The sequence below is a fragment of the Protopterus annectens genome, chromosome 4.part0 (genome assembly GCF_019279795.1).
Source record: "Protopterus annectens isolate FY-2018-M chromosome 4.part0, PAN1.0, whole genome shotgun sequence".
Lineage (NCBI taxonomy): Eukaryota > Metazoa > Chordata > Ceratodontiformes > Protopteridae > Protopterus > Protopterus annectens.
The window spans coordinates 1,651,679,040-1,651,697,355 of record NC_056733.1 but is presented as its reverse complement, the minus strand read 5'-3'; positions in this window follow the sequence as shown (position 1 = coordinate 1,651,697,355).

Genomic DNA, 18,316 nt, shown 5'->3' with positions numbered 1-18,316 from the left:
AGCTAGTGCAGCAATCTTGTATACTTATATCTCCTTTAAAATGTATAGATATATTTGGTTATAATAACAGCTTTTTATCAAGTTACAGGCTTCACAATTCCATTAAATATTGTATCATTGACACGGTGCCCCTGGCTTAATTAAACCCTGCCGGTGGATATTACCTCCACTAAAACTAAAAACATAGCCAGATTTAGGGACCTACAATACATGTGATTGTGTGGGGGCCCCACAAAAGCTGTTGCTCTTTGGGGAAATGTATTAATCTCCATATTATGCTCTTCAGCCCAAACAGGACTGTGATAAGACCCTGTCAGGATAAAACTTATAATAAAAATGAGACAGGTGAGCACTAGAGATAGAGATTAGCAGCCCAGAGTGACTGATCTAAGTGCAAACCTTGGATTTTAAGAAAAGCCAATGCTTCCAATCTTCAGGGATGGTTTTCCTTTCAGGGAGTTTTATAAATACTGGCAGAACACCAGATACTATTACTCTCAACCTTCTTTGCTGAATAATTCAACACAATGCCAAACATAATAGCAGAATAAAGGCTCAAAATCAGGAACATGTTTTAAATATTATGCTAATTCATTTAAAAAGTTAATAGAATAATAACGTTTGCATTTTCTGATTATGTTCTTTAACCTGAACCGGGCTGTCATATGACTCTGTTAGGATAAAGCTGATAATGGCCTCTTCTCTCAAATGCACCCATTATAAAACCAGCCCTGCTCAGATATGTGTGTACAGAGAGCTACTCTAGGTTACTGGGGTGGGGGTGGGGGTGACGACTGTGTGGTTACTACTTTTTAAAATTTCTTCAGACTCAAATCTTAGAGGTGGGCACAGGAGGTCATTATAGCTTGTGTTTGGGTTGAAGACACTGTTGCCATGGATTCTTTTACTTTTTTCATAGACCTCAGAGGTATACAGAGAAAGTTACTAAGGCTTGTGTAAGGGCAGTGTGCTGTCTAGGAGCAACAAAGTAGAATACATTACAGTCATCCATTATTTTTTTCACTTTTCTCACAATCACACATCAGGGACATATACAAGTGTCTGCTTCTGGAATTGGGGTGAGGAGTGAAGAGGCAAGCTATCTAACACCAGACAGATGCACAGGCATTGACTGTCTGTTTTTTTTGGGGGGTGGGGGGTAGGGAGGCAGGCAGTATTCCCATATAGGACCTGTGTATCCTCACAATTGTCTTGTTAGTTTATTGTGAGTTACTATTTTGTCAGCTTTGAACATTAAACCTTGGACATAGTTTATCTTCCTTGAAAGAAAAAAAAAGACTGAAATTCTTTTCTTATTCTTTTCCTGATTTGTGTTTATCCCACAATTGGATTAAAAGTCTGGGAAATGCTCTACAATTCACTCAGAGCATCTATAACCGTATGGTTTCTTTAGCCCTGGCTTATTTGAATTATTCCTTGAATAGTTATTACTGTGCTGTTGTGGTCACAAAAGTTGTGTTGATAGGGTGCAAGCAAAGCTAAAGCAGAACAGCAACACTGAATTTATTTCCTTAATCATAATTTATCTTCAAGCTAGCATTGGATAAAAAGGTTGGGTAAAAAGAAAAAGCATATAGAAAGTTATAGCATCTTGAAAGAGCTGAAAGGTAAGACAAAACGTGAGAAAAGAAAGAGAAAAGCAATGTGCATGGTGTGGGGAGACAAAGATAGGGGAAAACAGAGGGGAAGACTGGAGGTTTTGTGTGTGTGTGTGTGTGTGTGTGTGTGTGTGTGTGTGTGTGTGTGTGTGTGTGTGTGTGTGTGTGGGTGTGTGTTTGTGTGTGTGTGTGTGTGTGTGTGTGTGTGTGTGTGTGTGTGTGTGTGTGTGTGTGTGTGTGTGTGTGTGTGTGTGTGTGTGTGTGTGTGTGTGTGTGTGTGTGTGTGTGTGTGTGTGTGTGTGTGTGTGTGTGTGTGTGTGTGTGTGGGTATGTGTGTGTGTGTGTGTGTGTGTGTGTGTGTGTGTGTGTGTGTGTGTGTGTGTGTGTGTGTGTGTGTGTGTGGGTGTGTAGACCTAGGGCACCATTTCACCTAAATCCAGACATGTACACAGAGTTGTTGTAATGTATTATTGCTGTAACTAAATGCCAGTAACTGTGAATGTGCCTTTGTGAAATGACCAACATAATGTAGTACACAGGCCTGTTATAAGTAAGAGCATTGCAGCTATAGGTCAGTCTGTGCATGCTACTACTAAAAGTTTGCAGCAAGAACTAAAAGGTTGCTTAGGAGGGGTGGCAGGGGCAGGGTGATGTTTAGGCTGGAGGTGCATAGCGGCCCCCAACTTGATATTTGCTGGGGGCCCCCAAAATGCTAAAACCAGCCCTGCACTTCTATTTTTTAAGAAGCGCTAAGTCTATAAAAATTATTTTATTTATTTCCTTTTCATTTCTTCCTTAACATTGTCACACGTAACCGTTTCAGAGTACCGTAGCACTGATACAACAGTAAATTATTTTATTAATGACAAGCTACCTAATAGTATAGAAATGTGTTTGTCTGCATGCATTTTGCAGATCCATTAAGCACTTCTGTGGTATATCAAAGACATCTGAGGTACTGGTCATACAGGCACTACTTTCTATCCAAATGACCAAGGCTGTCTTCATCAAGGAGTCAGTCATACACAAAACATCTCAACAGGTATATCACTCTACTGCTGAAACACACCATTATTCTTAAGTAGAAATGTATTGCCAGGATTACATTTGCTTGATTGATCACAGCATGCCTTAAAGTCTTGTATATAAAATACATTGTTTGGGTATTTAATTACGCTGTTCTGTACATGATAAAGTTGAATCTACTTCAGGATGATGAAATAAGATAAGCTTGCAAGATAGAGTCACTGACTTATTAATCACTCAATTAAATTGTTATTACCAATTGCAGATACCACAGACAGTGGCTTTAATAATATTCAAAAGAAAATGATTTTGCTAACTTTGGCACATAAAATAGAGAAGGTCTGACAATGGAAAATAAACTTAATGTATAACTGACTGTCAACAGGATAAGTTCATATGTCGTCTTCATAGAGCCATTTGCAAACAGAAAGCACTTTACCTATTTGCAGTTTTTACACTGCTTTCTTAAATAAACACAAAGGAAAAATGAGATGTCACTTATCAGAAATTCAACACTGACTCTACTGAGAGAGTTTGAAAATGGGTTACAATGCCAGCTGAATAGCATTAGATGTCTAAATAGCACTAAATAATTGTTCAAAGATAACATTTTGTTAAGAAAGTCATGCAGTAATAAAGACTACTGACTCGTGCTTGAGAGCTTCAAAAATGCAAATAGCTACATGCCATGTACTTTAAGATCATAAAAAGAAAAGAAAAATCAGCTGAAAGTAGCAAGGCAGAAACTTGATAAAGATTGCATAATTGTAAACTTAGCACTGCAAATGCTGTTACATGACCATAATAGTTACCGAAGTTTAAAAGGATTATTAGTATAAAGTAATGTAGTGGTGTCTGATTAAATTACATTTCTTAGTTACATCCAGCAATATGTGCACTGCACATGTAATAATTCTTCAAATTATGGTTTCCTAAACATAAAGTGACAAAATTACTCCTATATGATGCTGACCCTGAAAGGCATGCATGCAACAGGCATTGATATTTGATATGCATGTTGTTGTTTCTAACTAGGTAACAGATACACAGCAGGGTTACAAATTAGTAATCATGTTCATAGACATCAGTTTGAATACATCATGCAGATAGTAGGATGGTTCTACATGTTCCATTCAACTAATAACATCATTTGAATGTCTGACTTAGCAAAGGATTCTGCTGACTAAAACATTTATTTATAAAGGTGGAGCATATGATCCATGAAATGTGGCTTTAAAGGTAGATTTCAAGCAACATAACTGTTGGTGAAACATGCTTCACAGCAGGATAGTGATTGTATGCATTACAGTAAAATGCCATTTGAATTGCCAATAAAACTGCAGTCAATGACCCTATCCTTAAAATGCAAAACTTTTGCAGTCTCTTCCTCACTATCTTCCTGAGCATACTAACTTTGTTAAGTTCAGGTCCCAACTCAGACAGTGTCAGTCCACAATCAAGACAAATTGCTTAAACTACATCAGTTTGCACTAGGTTAACTCAATCACACATCACCCCATTTACACCATTATTCTATTGATTATCACTAAGTCTCTTGATTCCTATAAATGTTTATTTAGCTTCTCTTTCTCCTTGCCCTCCATTATCTTACAGTTTTTACCTTCCTCTGTCCCTCTGTCACCTTTAACTCAGTGTCTTTACCATTAATTATCTCTTGCCTTGTTTTCCATACGCCTTGTGTTACCCACTACAATTTCCAAAACTAAACTTGCTTCTCGCTCTTTTCTTGCTACTCCTCTGATTGCACTTTTCTTCTTGTGAAATGTTCATCCCAACATGGCATGGATTCTGCATTCCTCTTTTTTTGTGACTAGTTTGCATTACCTTTGTGTTCCACTGTCAGTTGTAATTGTTACATTTTTATTACTATTATATTGAATGCAAACAGTCTCAGCCAGCAATTTGTCATACTGTAATCAGTCTTCTATCCTGGTAACAAAAATGTAAATAAGTGAATAAAAAGTAAACTGGAACAGCTTGCCCACAAGCCAGTTGTGCTCAAGAAAGTCCCTAGCTAGGGGCAGAGGCATGAGGAAGTTGAAGTAGCCTCTTAGCAGACTGATTCACCTCAATGGCTGGTTTGTTTATGCAGAGAGCTGACTTGTTCTCTTGTCTTTCATCGAAATTGACTTCCTGTGAATACCTGTTGGCCTTCACCATGGTGCAGTTGGCTAGCAACTGGTCAGGTAAATAGAAAAAAGAAATGATTGAATAACTATAAAGTTTGCTGTTTAAGCTCTAGGAGGAGACTGGATTGATTGGTTGAGCTTCAGGCTTGTACCTTGATAGTCCAATGTTCAATCTCTACTTCATTCTGTTCTTCTTTTTTTTTAATCTGTTACAAGTGGGCTGTTCATTACTCAAATTATTTGTTCAGGTGATGTTTCTTTATGAGTTTTGTTCATGATGTGACATGGTCTGATTTGTTCAGATTTTTACTTTGGGCTTGGTTTCCTCATGAATCAGATCTTACCCACTGACTGCTTCTCCTGTCCTCTGCTTTACCTAGTCCTGCCTGTCCTCTTCTGTTTCTGACCACATTAACTTACATAGCATTTTTGATGGACAATTTCCCACAGTTTCCTTAGCCAACCTGGTCGACAAGGGTATCCTGAGGCAATGTAGTAATTGCCTCATGTACACTGACAACCCACTTCTTCTAGTTCAACTAAATTCAATATGCAAGAGATGGATCTATACTAAGAACCTGGAATCCTGACCTTCTTGCTCACCAGTCAGTGCACCTGACACTAAGCAAGTTGTCAGCATGCACACTTCACCTCTTGCACCAACCAAACTAACAACACATAGACCTATGCATGCAGAGGTCCTTATCAAAAGCTTACTGAAACACCAGGAACCTTCCAAACACAAGCAAGCTTTACATAATACATCCCCTGCAGAACATAGTACACATAACATCTGTTTCTCATTAGACAAGGCCCTAAGGTATAATACAACATCAAATATCTTAGTCATAGGCGACTCCATTGTGACACATACAGATGTCCCTCTCACCAGGCTGGACTAGGAAAAGGTCATGGTCAGCTGTCTGTCAGGTGCCAGTATCTGCCACATCACACATGCACTCAAGTCCCTTAACAACAGATACTGTTAAGATTCTGTCATAGTCCATGCTGATGTGAATGACAGGAGACATACTTCACTGGAGTGTATGACTAGACATGACTGAGCACTCTGATTATGTGTCTCAGCCAGGTATATCCCTAGCCTTGAGCAGCTTTTACTTCTGCCCAGAATTATACCACAATACTAACAAAAACTGATTGACTTCAACAATTGGCTAAGTTTCTGGTGTCATTCTAAGGGGTTCCAGTATCTGTCAGCCTGGGATGATATGGTCGACAGACCTCCATGCTTTGCCAGAGATGGTCTTCATCTGTCACCTTGGGATTTTGGCTACTGGCTAAGGCTCTTGCCATGCCCATAGTGCCTTTTCTAGGAAACGTCACAATAACAAAATCCCTGATGTAAAAATATCTTCTAAAAACAACCTCAAGTTCATGCTGCTAAATGCTAGGAGTCTAAACGTGAAACTTCACTCACTGGAAGCAGTATTTCCTTGGAAGATGCTGACATCTGTGCAGTCACAGAGACCTGTTTTAAGGGTGTGTAGAGCACCCCAGCATACCGTGTTACATTCCCTCCCACATGTTCAGACCACAAACTGAAGGCATGCGAACAATGGAGGTGGTGTATTATTATTCATTAATGATAACTACACCTCTAGATCAGTTTATTTATTTATTTAACATTTGTTTACCGGGATAATTCGACTGGGTTGGTAGCTCATTTCCAGAGGTGGCCTGGGGAGAAAAGCTCCACAATAATTACAAACAGTAGAGTAAAGTAAAGTACAAAAGTAAAGTACAAAAAGAGAAATACATTGAGAGACAGTTAAAAAAGTATGTCAACACACATTTTTGCATGATGTAAAACTAATACATTGTGCAGAGAAAGCAAGCAATATTTAAATTTGTGCCAACTTATCAACATATAGTAAACTATAACAATCTAGTGTAGGCCAAATGTTAACTAATTATTTACAATCTAGATGTTAAATTAATACAATAGTAATAGATGTAAACTGCTGCCAGTATGACTGCTCATAAGAGCAGGTGAAAGATGAGTATCATAGAAGGTGACAGAGTGATTTGTGGGCAAACAATGTTGATGTACTCTAGCCTGGGGCAGTACAAGAGCACTGCCAGTTGTTGGTTAGGTGGGTCCTAAGAAGTTGTTTGAATATAGTGGAATTGGTAGTGTTAAGCATGTTATAGGGGATAGTGTTCCAGACATTGGAAATGTAATTAGAATAAAGGGCATCACCAAAGCTGTTATATGATTTAGAGACTGAACGAAGGGATTTATTTGTGGATCATAGGGTTCTGAGGTTAGAGTATGGCTCGATGAGTTTTTGAAGTGCAGGGCAGTTATCAGGTATGGTAATAATATTGTGGGCAGTGGATATTTGATGGAAATAAAGGAGATTGGGTAGTTCAAGCCAGCTCAGCTGTTGGAGTGCAGCACAGTGGTGGGAGCTGTGTGGGAAACATATGGCAAATTTGGCTATTTTATTATAGCATGTTTCCATCTTGGCTAACTCAGATTTTCTCAGGTTAGTATGGACTGGTAAGTGATATAACTGGGTGGAGAGAAGATGGGTTCTAGCAATAGCCTGTCGGGTGGAATTGGTAAGGAATTGCTTGGACCTGTATAGAGTGCCAAGCTTAATATGGGTTTTCTTGATAACTTCTGAGATATGTTTGTCAAATTTAAGGTTACTATCAATAGTGACACCTAAAAGTTTTGTATGAGATGTGGGTTCTATTTTAATGTTATTACCAGAGAAGATAACAAAATGAACTGTTGGATTTTTGTTAGAGAAAAGAATAAGTTTAGTTTTTTTTTTTTGGATTTAATATAAGTTGTTGGCTGGGAAATTAGGATTCTATTTCTGTGAAGGATTGTTTTGTTTTTTGTTGGAGCTGGGATAGTGAGGGAGCAGCACAAATTAGAACTGAATCATTTGCATATTGAATAGTGGTAGCCAGTTAGTGCAGTATGCAGATTGTTGGTGAAGACTGTAAATAGCAGTGGGCCTAGGATTGAACCTTGAGAGACCACTACTAATAGTGGCAGGTGGGAGGATAGGTATTTTTTTTTCCATTTGACAGCTTGATGGTGCTCTGTGAGGTAGCTCTGAAACCAAGATAATGTGGAGTGGGATACGTTAAGTGAGGCAAGTTCATGCAACTGTTTTTGGTGTGACACTGTGTCAAAAGCCTTGGACATGTCTTAAAAGATAGAGGCTACTTGTTGGCCATTATTTTTTAGATGATTAATAGTGTCTCTGAAACTAAGGAGGGCAGTAGTTGTACTATGGTTAGGCCTGAAACCATGCTGGAAGTTAGTTAGTCATTTGTGATTAGTTAGGTATCCAATAAACTGGGTGTGGATGCATTTTCCAAGATTTTTGACAGGGGAGATAGGATGGCTATTGGTCTATAGTTTGTGAATTCAGTTAACACTCTACCCTTGCATAGCAGGATGATATAAGAGGTCTTCCAAAGTTTGGGAACATACTGTTCATTGATTGATCTATTAATCAATATAGAAATAGGATAGGCTATGGAATTAGGAGCTAACTTGAGGTAAGAGTTTGGTAACTGATCAAAAGCAAGGATTGTGGGGTTTAATATATGCAGTAGTTTCCTACTGGGGATGTTTGGATGGGTGTCAGGGAGAAGGCAGTGGAATTGTTAGAGGTAGGGAGTGGAATGGTTGGTGGGGTGTGGGTTGAGTGATTTAAAAGGGATACGGTGGAGTTAGTAAAAAAAGAGTTAAACTGGGTGGCCAAAGAATCTCTAGTATTGGATGTGGTGGGAGGAGAAGTTGAGGATTGGCCTGGTTGAAGAAGTTTTTTTATACTAATCCAGAATTTTTGAGGGTTGTTATGATGGGTGTTTTGAATTTGAGCATAGTAGGCTCTTTTATTCTTTTTTGATTTGGGTATTGGCTTTGTTTCTTAGGTGACAGTAAGTTTCCTTAGAGTTTTGGGTTTTGATGATGGGATATAGGGTCCAGAACTTGTCTCTATCTTTGAGTAGTTGTTTGGTTTCATTAGACAGCCATGGGGTATAGTTAGCCTTGACCCAGATTTTTCTAATTGGGGCTACAGTATTTAGAATTTCAAGGAACTTAGTATTGAAATATTCTACAGCAGCATCAAGGTTTAGTAGAGATAGTGGGGACCAGTTGCAGTGTTGTAGTAGGGAGTTAAAAGTGGTTGAAGAAAAATGCTTATTGCTTCTAATTTGCCTTACACAGCACGATTCACTGGAATTACTTCAGGTGCAATTGACCATTGGTAAGACCCTTCTTCAAGTCATTGCCAGCTATACAACCCCCTCCATGAAACAGGACATCCACTCAACCTACTTGGATCTACTTGAGTCAATCAAAATGCAACTAAACACGTTGGTTTTGGGTGACTTTAATTACCTGTCCATTGACTGGATAAATTATACATGTTTTGACTCACTTGCCCAAAGGTTCCTGGATTTCATTAACTCCCGTGCCCTGAATCAGCTGGTCAATACCACGACAAGGAGCTCTAATATCCTAGATGTGGTGCTCACCAACATGGCGGACGGTTGCACCACCCTCAGTGTACTGACCTCCCTGGTGAGATCTGACCACAAATCACAAATCTATCTGTTTGAAGTAACTATGACAGCAGTACCCCCCCCTGCAGCAGCAAATAGACTAAAAAAACTTCTCCAAGGCCAATTACAACCTCTTACAAGATGGCATAAATAGCTTCATATCCCCTTCCCCCACAGATGGAAAGGACACCTATATTGGGTTATAAACCGAAGTTTTATAAGAACATCTATATAATTGTGTTGACTCTGCCATACCTGATAAGACCAAGGTATGATCTTCAAGGAAGAACAAACCTACCTGGTGGACATCTGCCACGAACGGGCCATTCAATGCAAGAAAGAAATTGCTGTCTAAGAGTACGAATGAATGGACTCAAAAGTGATAACACTCCCTCCTCAACGTAAACAAGCAAATAAGACTCCTTGTCAAGTCTCTAAAACTAGCTATGAATCCAAATTAGCTTCTGCAATTAGGGACGATCATAAGGCATTCTTTAGTTACATCCATAACCTCAAAGGAAAGCCCCAGATTTGCTCAGAATTTGTAGTTAATGGTACTACACATGCAGAATATGAGGATGTAGTAAACCTGATGGCTGACAGGTTCAGTGAAAACTTCACCCCTCATCCCCACCATTCATACCCCAAAGCACCCTCAACACCTGTCCAACACTTAGTATCCCTAAGGAGCAGGTCTTAAACACCATCTCCAAGGCCAAAACACAGCCTCTATAGGACCAGGCTGTGTATATATGAGTTATAACAGGAATTAGCAACACCACTGGGTACTCTTTTCAATCACGACTTAAGTATTGGCTTTGTCCCAGAGAAATGGAAAATAGCTGCTGTCATCCCTTTGCCCAAAGGAAGTGCATCCAAGGAGCCCAGAAACTATAGACCCAATAGCTTGACCAGCCTTTTCTTTAAGGTCATGGAGCAAATCATCATAGACCTTATCAACAAAGATATAAGAAATCTCCAAACTCTTGATCCCACCCACTTTGGCTTTGTCAAGAGGAGATCATGCATGTTAAACTTGGTGGACTTCTTACAGACAATCACCAAAGTCCAAGACGAGGTTAAATCTGTGCATACAGCCTAACTTGAGTTAGCCAAGGCCTTTGGCACAATGGCCCATTCAGGCATCATTGATGAAGTCAACCAGTTGGGTATAAACCCATATATTATCAGGTGGGTTGCAAACTGGCTCACTCATAGACCTCATGCAGTCAAAATAGAGGATTCCAACTCCTCCAACAGACCCATAGTCAGTGGTGTTCCACAGGGATAGGTTCTGGGACACTTACTGTTTGGAATCTACTTCTCCAAAGTTCAGGCAAAAGCTAAAGGTCTGTGGCTGACAAAGTTTGCTGATGACTGCAAACTGGGAGAAGTCATTGAGTCCCCTAATGATGGCAACATCCTGCAAGAGGGACTTATGCAGACTAATGACTGGTGCCAAAGTCATAATCTTAAACTAAATGCAGAAAAATGCTTTATCACTCCCATCAGCAAGGATGGTGTTCCTACAAACTACCACATCAATAGCTATACCCTAAGCTCCCATTCAGTGGTGAGAAACCTGAGCATATAGGTTGAGAACAACTTTACCTTTGAACACAATGTCTCCAAAGTGGTAAGAAGTGCATTTTATATTGCTCATCTCATAACTAAGGGCATTGCCTCCAGAAAAAAAAGAGGTGATAATCACCTGTACTCTTCCCTCATCAGGCCAATAATAGAGTGCAATGCTCCCATTGGAATGTACCTTTCCAAGCATCTTCAACAAATGGAGAGACCACAAAGGTTCCTTACAAAGAAAATTCAGGATCTACATCTGTCATATGTGGAAAGAATTAAATTATTGTCACTTTATTCTGTGCCATACAGACTACTCTGAGGCTACCTGTACCTTGCATATAAGGGAATCTCTGACCCTACTTTAATGGGAATGCTGCACATTTGCAAGTCAAGTGGCACATGGGTTACTCACTGTAAGGACCTTAACCTCATATGCAGCATTGACAGAACCTTCTGGAGTGACAGATTTGTCTCTCAGAAGTTACCTCACCTCTGGAATAGGCTTCCAATTCATGTTAAACAGAGCCCCTTGTTGACCTTATTTAAGCACACTTTGGACAATTGGATGGGTAATTAGAAATTCACCTGGGGGGTCCCACCTAAGTCCCTCTTGGACGGGAGCAATAGGTGATGATTTTAGTGACTGCTTTAAACAGACACTCTTGGAAACAAGGTTTGAACTTGTCTAGGCTTGTAAGGGCCCTAGCGCCATTAGCCTAGTAACATCCTTTGATCCTATAATCCTATAATGTAGTGCTTATCAATCATTTTGGATCCTTTGATCACTTCTTTAAATGGATTCTAGGTAATGCCAGACATTTCAGTTTCAGTCTTCTTGCTCTTAATAAAAAAAGAGAGAGAGAGACAGATAGACTGGCATGGTAGATGGGTGTGTTCTGTTCAGGATCATAGTCCAGGCCAGGAGTAAAGGTAGTGGGCATTTGAGTCTTGTTCCTCCCATTGTTGTGGCTTGATCCAAAGATAATGTTCTGAGATGAAGAGGGGTGTGCTGCTCTGAGTACATTTCAGTGGAATGTTTATGGTCTGGGGATCCCTACTCACCTTTCAATGGTAGCAAATGGACTTGTACAATTTTTTTCAGCTGGTAGACATGGTGTTGTTCTCCCTAATCAAGTCTTAAGTGATCTGTAGCTTGCTTACTCAGTTCTGGTCATGTAGAGACTTGTCATGACCCATGCACATTAGGCTGTTTATCTGTGCATTTGGAGTACATTTCGATGGGTAGTGTTTGTACCAAGTTACTGCATCCTTATGTTTTGGAAAGGTATTGAATGGGCATAGCTGCATTCCAGAAAGTATATTCAAATAAGTTGAACTTACAATAACAGTAGCTGTTCAGATGATCACTGCTGCAGTAGCCTTAACTAGATGGGATATATCCTGCTAAGGATATAACAGCCTGCTAGCTTCCAAAGTTACAGGGCATCTTCCATGCATCCAAACTGTCAGGCAGCTCAAGATGAGCTGACTAAAAGACAAATTTGGCTGCAGAGTCCTTCAAAACTTTCCTGCCAGCAGAGACGGAGGGAGGCAGAGCCCTTGAAGGATAATGTTAGGAATAATAAAAAAAAAGATATCCACAACCTGGCTTAAAAACACATAAAAAAAAAAAAACAAACAAGAGGCAAGAGGGATGAAGGGAGGGAGCAGCTACTGCAGCAGCGATCATTTGAACAGCTGCTATTATGTTAAGTTCAAATTACACAACTATCATGTTCTTCATATGGATTGCTGCTGCAGTAGCCTTAGCTCTATGGGTAGTTTACTATAGCTAGCTATATTTGGGAGGAGGAAGGAGAATGGTGCAGGAGCCCCTGGGGAATGGTGTTAGCAAAGCTTGTTCTAGACCAAGAGAAGGAATCAAGTTTATAGTGCTTTGTAAAAGTATGTGCAAAGGACAACGTAGCAGCTTCTAGAATACTCCTACAATTCAACCTTTTCCAAAAAGCCATAGATGAAGCCAATGCCTTTATAGAGTGAGCCTTGACCCTGGCTGAAATAGATTTGACATGGTGAGTATAACCAAAGGTAACTGCCTTAGACAGCAAATTGGAAATTGTCTGTTTTTACACAGGCTGTCCCTTCAATAGAAATGAACAAGTGATCTGATTATCTGAAAGATTTAGTTCTGTCAAGACAGTACCTGAGTTGTCTGTGAACATCTAAGGTATGGAGTATCCTTTCTCCCTCATTTTTAAGTTTAGGAAAGAAAATGGAGAGAAGAAGAATTTGGCATAAAGTAAACTCGAATACCACTCTAGGCATAAAAGAAGGATTATTCTCAAAGAAACCCTGTACCTATGGAAAACTGAAGTAGGCTCAATCACCATAAGAGCTTACAACTCAGATACCCTTCTTGTAGAGGTCAGAGCAATCAGTACAACTGTTTTCCATGTTAAGAATCTTAAGTCAGGCAGAGTAGCTGGTTCAAACGGAGAAAGTGTCAGCTTTTCTAAAGCAAAATTAAGATCTTAAGGAGGGGCTACTGGTTTACTTGGAGGCCTCTTATGCAAAACCCCTTTCAAAAATGTTTTGCCATGAGACTGCCTTGAAAGAGGAGCATCCATGGGCAGACATGCTGAAATGGCTGATTAATGGGGTCTATATTAGAACACCGAACATTTGAAATGTCGAGTGTTCTAATATTGACTTGTTTTCAGCGTACTCTGAAAATATCGAAAAAACAGGAAACCGAATTCTTTCCTTGGGAAAGAATTTGGTTGCCCGTTTCTGGTGCTTCAGTATTTTCTGTGCTCTGGTGGAAAGTTATGGGTCAGGTTCAGGTAAGTGTGTGATTGTGTGGACGTGTGGGTTAGGGCGGGTTAGGTAACTTAGGGTTAGGACGCTGGTCAGGTAAGTGTGTGATTGTGTGGATATGTGGGTTAGGGTGGGCTAGGTGTGATAGGGTTAGGGCACGGGTGAAGTGACTGTGCGATAGTGATGGACCTTAGGGTTAGGGTTTGGGTTAAGGTAAGTGGATAGTTAATGGTGTATGTATAGTTTAGTGTAGGGTTAGGTGTAAGAGTTTAGGTGTATGTGTGTGGATTGCTGTTTGTTTAGTGTGCTTGTGTCGTGTGTATGTGTTTTGGAACAGCTAATTTTTTCCCTAGGAAAAAATTTGCTGTTCCGGATGTTCGTGTTTTGTATTTTCAAATGCTAGGGTTCGATATTAGAACACTCAACATTTTGAATGTTCGGTGTTCTAATATAGACCCGATTAATGAACCTTGACAGAGGAATAAGAAAGACTGTAGGATAGTAACTCACACAAGTACTGTAAAACCAGAGAACAACTAGTGCTGAATGGGTGTAGGTTATGTTGTTGGCACTTACTGTTCTTTTTGCTAATATATGACTTTCTAGTAGCAAGCTTTCTTACCTCCATTCGTACCTGCTGCCCAGCGTCAGAAAACAGGTGCCTAAAAGGAATTAAGACCCTATAATCCAGGCAGTTAATTGAAAATAATTGATGGTGGGGTGTGTAAAACATCCCTGTTCTTCAGTGAGTAGATCTATTCTGTGAGAAAGTTTGTGGGAACTGCCCTTGGCCATTTCCAAAAGAAGGAAGAACCCTGGTTTCCTGGGCCAGAAGAGAGTCACCACAATAATCTTGGAGGGATTCCTTCTGAATCTTTAGAATTATTCTGGATATTAGTGGAAAGGGTGGAAAGGCATACTGGGACACTACTGTCCAAAGAAAAGAAAAGGCATCTGTCTTCCAGGCTGTCTTGCATGGAGTCTTGGAATAGAATTTTGAAAGTTGATTGTTCAGAGATGAGACAAAGAGGTCTGCTTTAGGAACTCCCCACAAATGGACGAAATCTTGGAAGATCCCCTGATCTAGTTTACATTTATAAGAGTCTGCGCTGGTCCTGCTCAGCTTGTCTGACACATAATTTTTCTCTGGTGGAATGTAAGATGCCTGAAGAAAGAGACTGTACTATGAAGCTAATCCCAATCTAACAAGGCTAGTCTGCAAAGGAGGTATGACCTGGTTTCATCTTGCTTGTTGATGATTCTTATGACTGTTGCATTTTCTGTAACCACTTGAAGAGATCCCGGAAGCCAAAGATGGTTCAGAGAGCTGAGTGTCTTGATCATGGCGAGCATAGCCTTCATATCTATGTGCTTGCATCTGCCCTTGGTGTCCCACATCCCCCGCACTTTTACCCCTTCTGACTCTGTTAACTAAGCAAAGTCTAAAGCATCTATAGTGACTGACTGCTTTGAAGCAGGGATGGATATGGGGAGACCTGGATTTAAGGATATTGGTTGTTTCCATCAAAACATTACTCTTCTGTCAAACCCCAGCACTAGGATCTGAAAAGATTAAGCCTGTTGATTCTGGAACCAAAGAGATTTCAGATACCACTGCGTCCTTCTCACATGGAGTCTTATTAGGGGTGTCATGAGAATCAAAGATGCCATAAGACCCAAAATTCCCCCGCAATGACCAAAAGCTGTGTAGAAAACCTTAGAAATAGATCAAAACAAAGATCTATTTTTTTCCCATGAATGAAAAGCTCTTTCAACTGAGGTGTCTAGTTGACATTCCAAGAACATAATCCTATGTGAGAGAGTCAAGAAAGACTTTTGAATGTTGTCTTGAAATCCCAGCTTGTGCTAGAAATCTCTCACCCGAGAGAGAGACTCCTGACATTTTCAAAAAGACTCTGCAAAGATAAGCAAGTCATCTAAAGATCAAAAAAAATGTGGATATGCTGTAGCCTGCAATAAGCCATAACTAGAGACAGACATTCTGTAAACAATCTTAGTGTAGCGGATAGTCCAATGGGTAAGGCAGAGAATTGACAATTTTATTCAGTCGAAGAGATAACATGGTGTGAAGTGACATAAATTTGAACTTGGGCACTTTCACAAACAGGTTTAGGAAACAGAGACACAAAACTGGTCTCCAAGCAATTTTTTGGCATCAGAAACTACCTGTGAATGAGGAACTGGTTATTTCACTCCTTGAAACAGCATGTGATGAAAAATGGTAGGAAATAAAAAAGTCTAATCTGCACGATGAGGAATGACCCCCAGGAAAGGAGGAATTTCCTCTTACTGCCATATATAACCCTGATAAATGTTTTTCAGAACCCGTTTTTCGGAAGCAACTTTTTGCCAAAGAAAAAACTTAAGATTCAGACTTTCTGAAAGAGAATTGGGGCTAGGGCGGGAAGGGGACATGAGGTATTTTGAAAAGACATTCAGACTTGTTGGACTACCTTTGGTTTTGGGAGGTTTAAGACTTCTTTTTTGAACCCCCTTGTCACTTATTCTTAAACACCTGTTTACCTGAATACTGTTAAGGCTGTTTATTCTGTTCTTTTTGCCAAAAAAAATGGATCTGGAGTATGAAAATCCATTGTACAATTTGGAAAAGGAGAAATGAAAAATCTCAGAGATTCCCTTGCCCCTTTCATTACACTTTTTGTTCATTGTAGCAGCAGAAGGGCCAAACACTAAATCATGAATTCAATAAACTCTGTGCAGGCTTTGCATGAAGCTTACATGGAGTTTACATGTTAGCGTGATGAGCAGAAACATTAATTGCATATTTCTGCTGCTCATTGTGCTTACACCAATACAAGCAAGGTTTTGTGGCCAGCATCACTGATGCCACTGCAAAAGCATGCAGAGCAGCATGACCACATAAACAACAAGCATTCAAGTTTGCTTGCAAGCAAACCTACTAGGCAATATTGCACTGACAGCCGCAGTGATTACCAGGGGTGAAAATACTGCAATAACAGCCATTATAACACAGTAAATAAAAGTGTACCAAGTGCAATGTACACTAAAACAATTATTTTCAGAATGAAATAATGGATGGGGGGGTACATGGCAAAGGCAAGTACAAGTGTACGTACACTGGGCGGGCAAAGTGTGCTGATGAAAACAGTCACAGAAAGGAATGATTGGAACAAATAAATAAGAAGAGGGCATTGTAAATATGACAATGTCCCCAAGGTAGGATATATCAATGGATATATACTTCCAATGCAAGTCAATAGCATAGCACAAGGCACATATGTAGATAGCACTGTACATACTGCTGTTGACACCTCCTATCTGAGTATATTATATCATCACACATGATAGGATATATGTAGTGGTCACAAAAGGTTACATGTCAGTGGAGGTGAATGGTTGTGATATAAACATCACTGACATGCTCATTTGAGAGGGCATTTAGCAAGGACGGTATATCCTAGAGGAGTTATGGCATACTCTGAAGATCTGCAAAATGACTTGCCTGAATATGAATGACATTTTACCATAACACTCAACCAATCAGCGACACATAGAAACAGACTCCTGGACAAATGTAGACAGAAAGAGGAACAGTCATAGACACTTTTAAAATATTTTGACCATTAATCTGCATCATTGGCAGAACATGTGAGTGTAACTTACACATGTTCTGCAGGAACAGATATGTACAAATGTAATAATTGTCAGTGCTCTATAAGAGGAATTCACCATGCCTTCCTGAAAAATGACTACTTTTTGAAGGGGTTAAGAGGGACAGTGTTAAACCTGCAGTGGAAATCAAGGCCAGACCTGGACAGGCAGTTGAGAGGTTTCTATGACACATAAGCCACAACCCACACCAGGAAGAATCAAACCCATTCCATCAATGTTGTCACTGAGCTGTGTATTTACTAAGTGAAACACAGAAAGATGTATCTCAGAAGCATCTAGTAGAACACCTTGAAGGGGTCTGCACTGTCAAGACCTATCAAAACCTAATGAGCATGCATTCCAAAGAATAGTTCTGCATGGCTGACAAGATGTGTGAGAGCTCACTGTGCCAAATGTGACACATAAACCCAAGCACATGTGCCCATATAATCAGGATAATGTAATATTGCTGCATTCCATATGCTAGGTATACACATGCACTCCTGTGTCATACTGCATCTCTCGCTGTAAAGGTTGCATGACAACTGTGTGGGATGTTGATGTACTCTACTGCAAGAACACATGCCTTAGTAAAGCAACAATATCCCATGTCAACAGACCTCTGTAATAATATTATAGAATTACATGTAACAAAATGGCAGCAGTGGTCATCAATACAATAGCTCAAATCACAGATTGGAATACACTCTTGTAGAATGCAGTACATCCGCAGCTCAATATAGCACATGTGGATGACAGCAACATTGACATGTGCAATGTTCATCATAGGTCATTACTTGGCTAACAGCCAAGAGCAAATAAAGTCTTAGCCATTATACCATTTAAACACAAATCACTATATCAGTATGTGACTGCCTCTGCCCATATGTGACATGTGCACCACCCCATGACAGAATTAGTAATCACACATCCAGTGGTCTGGAGATG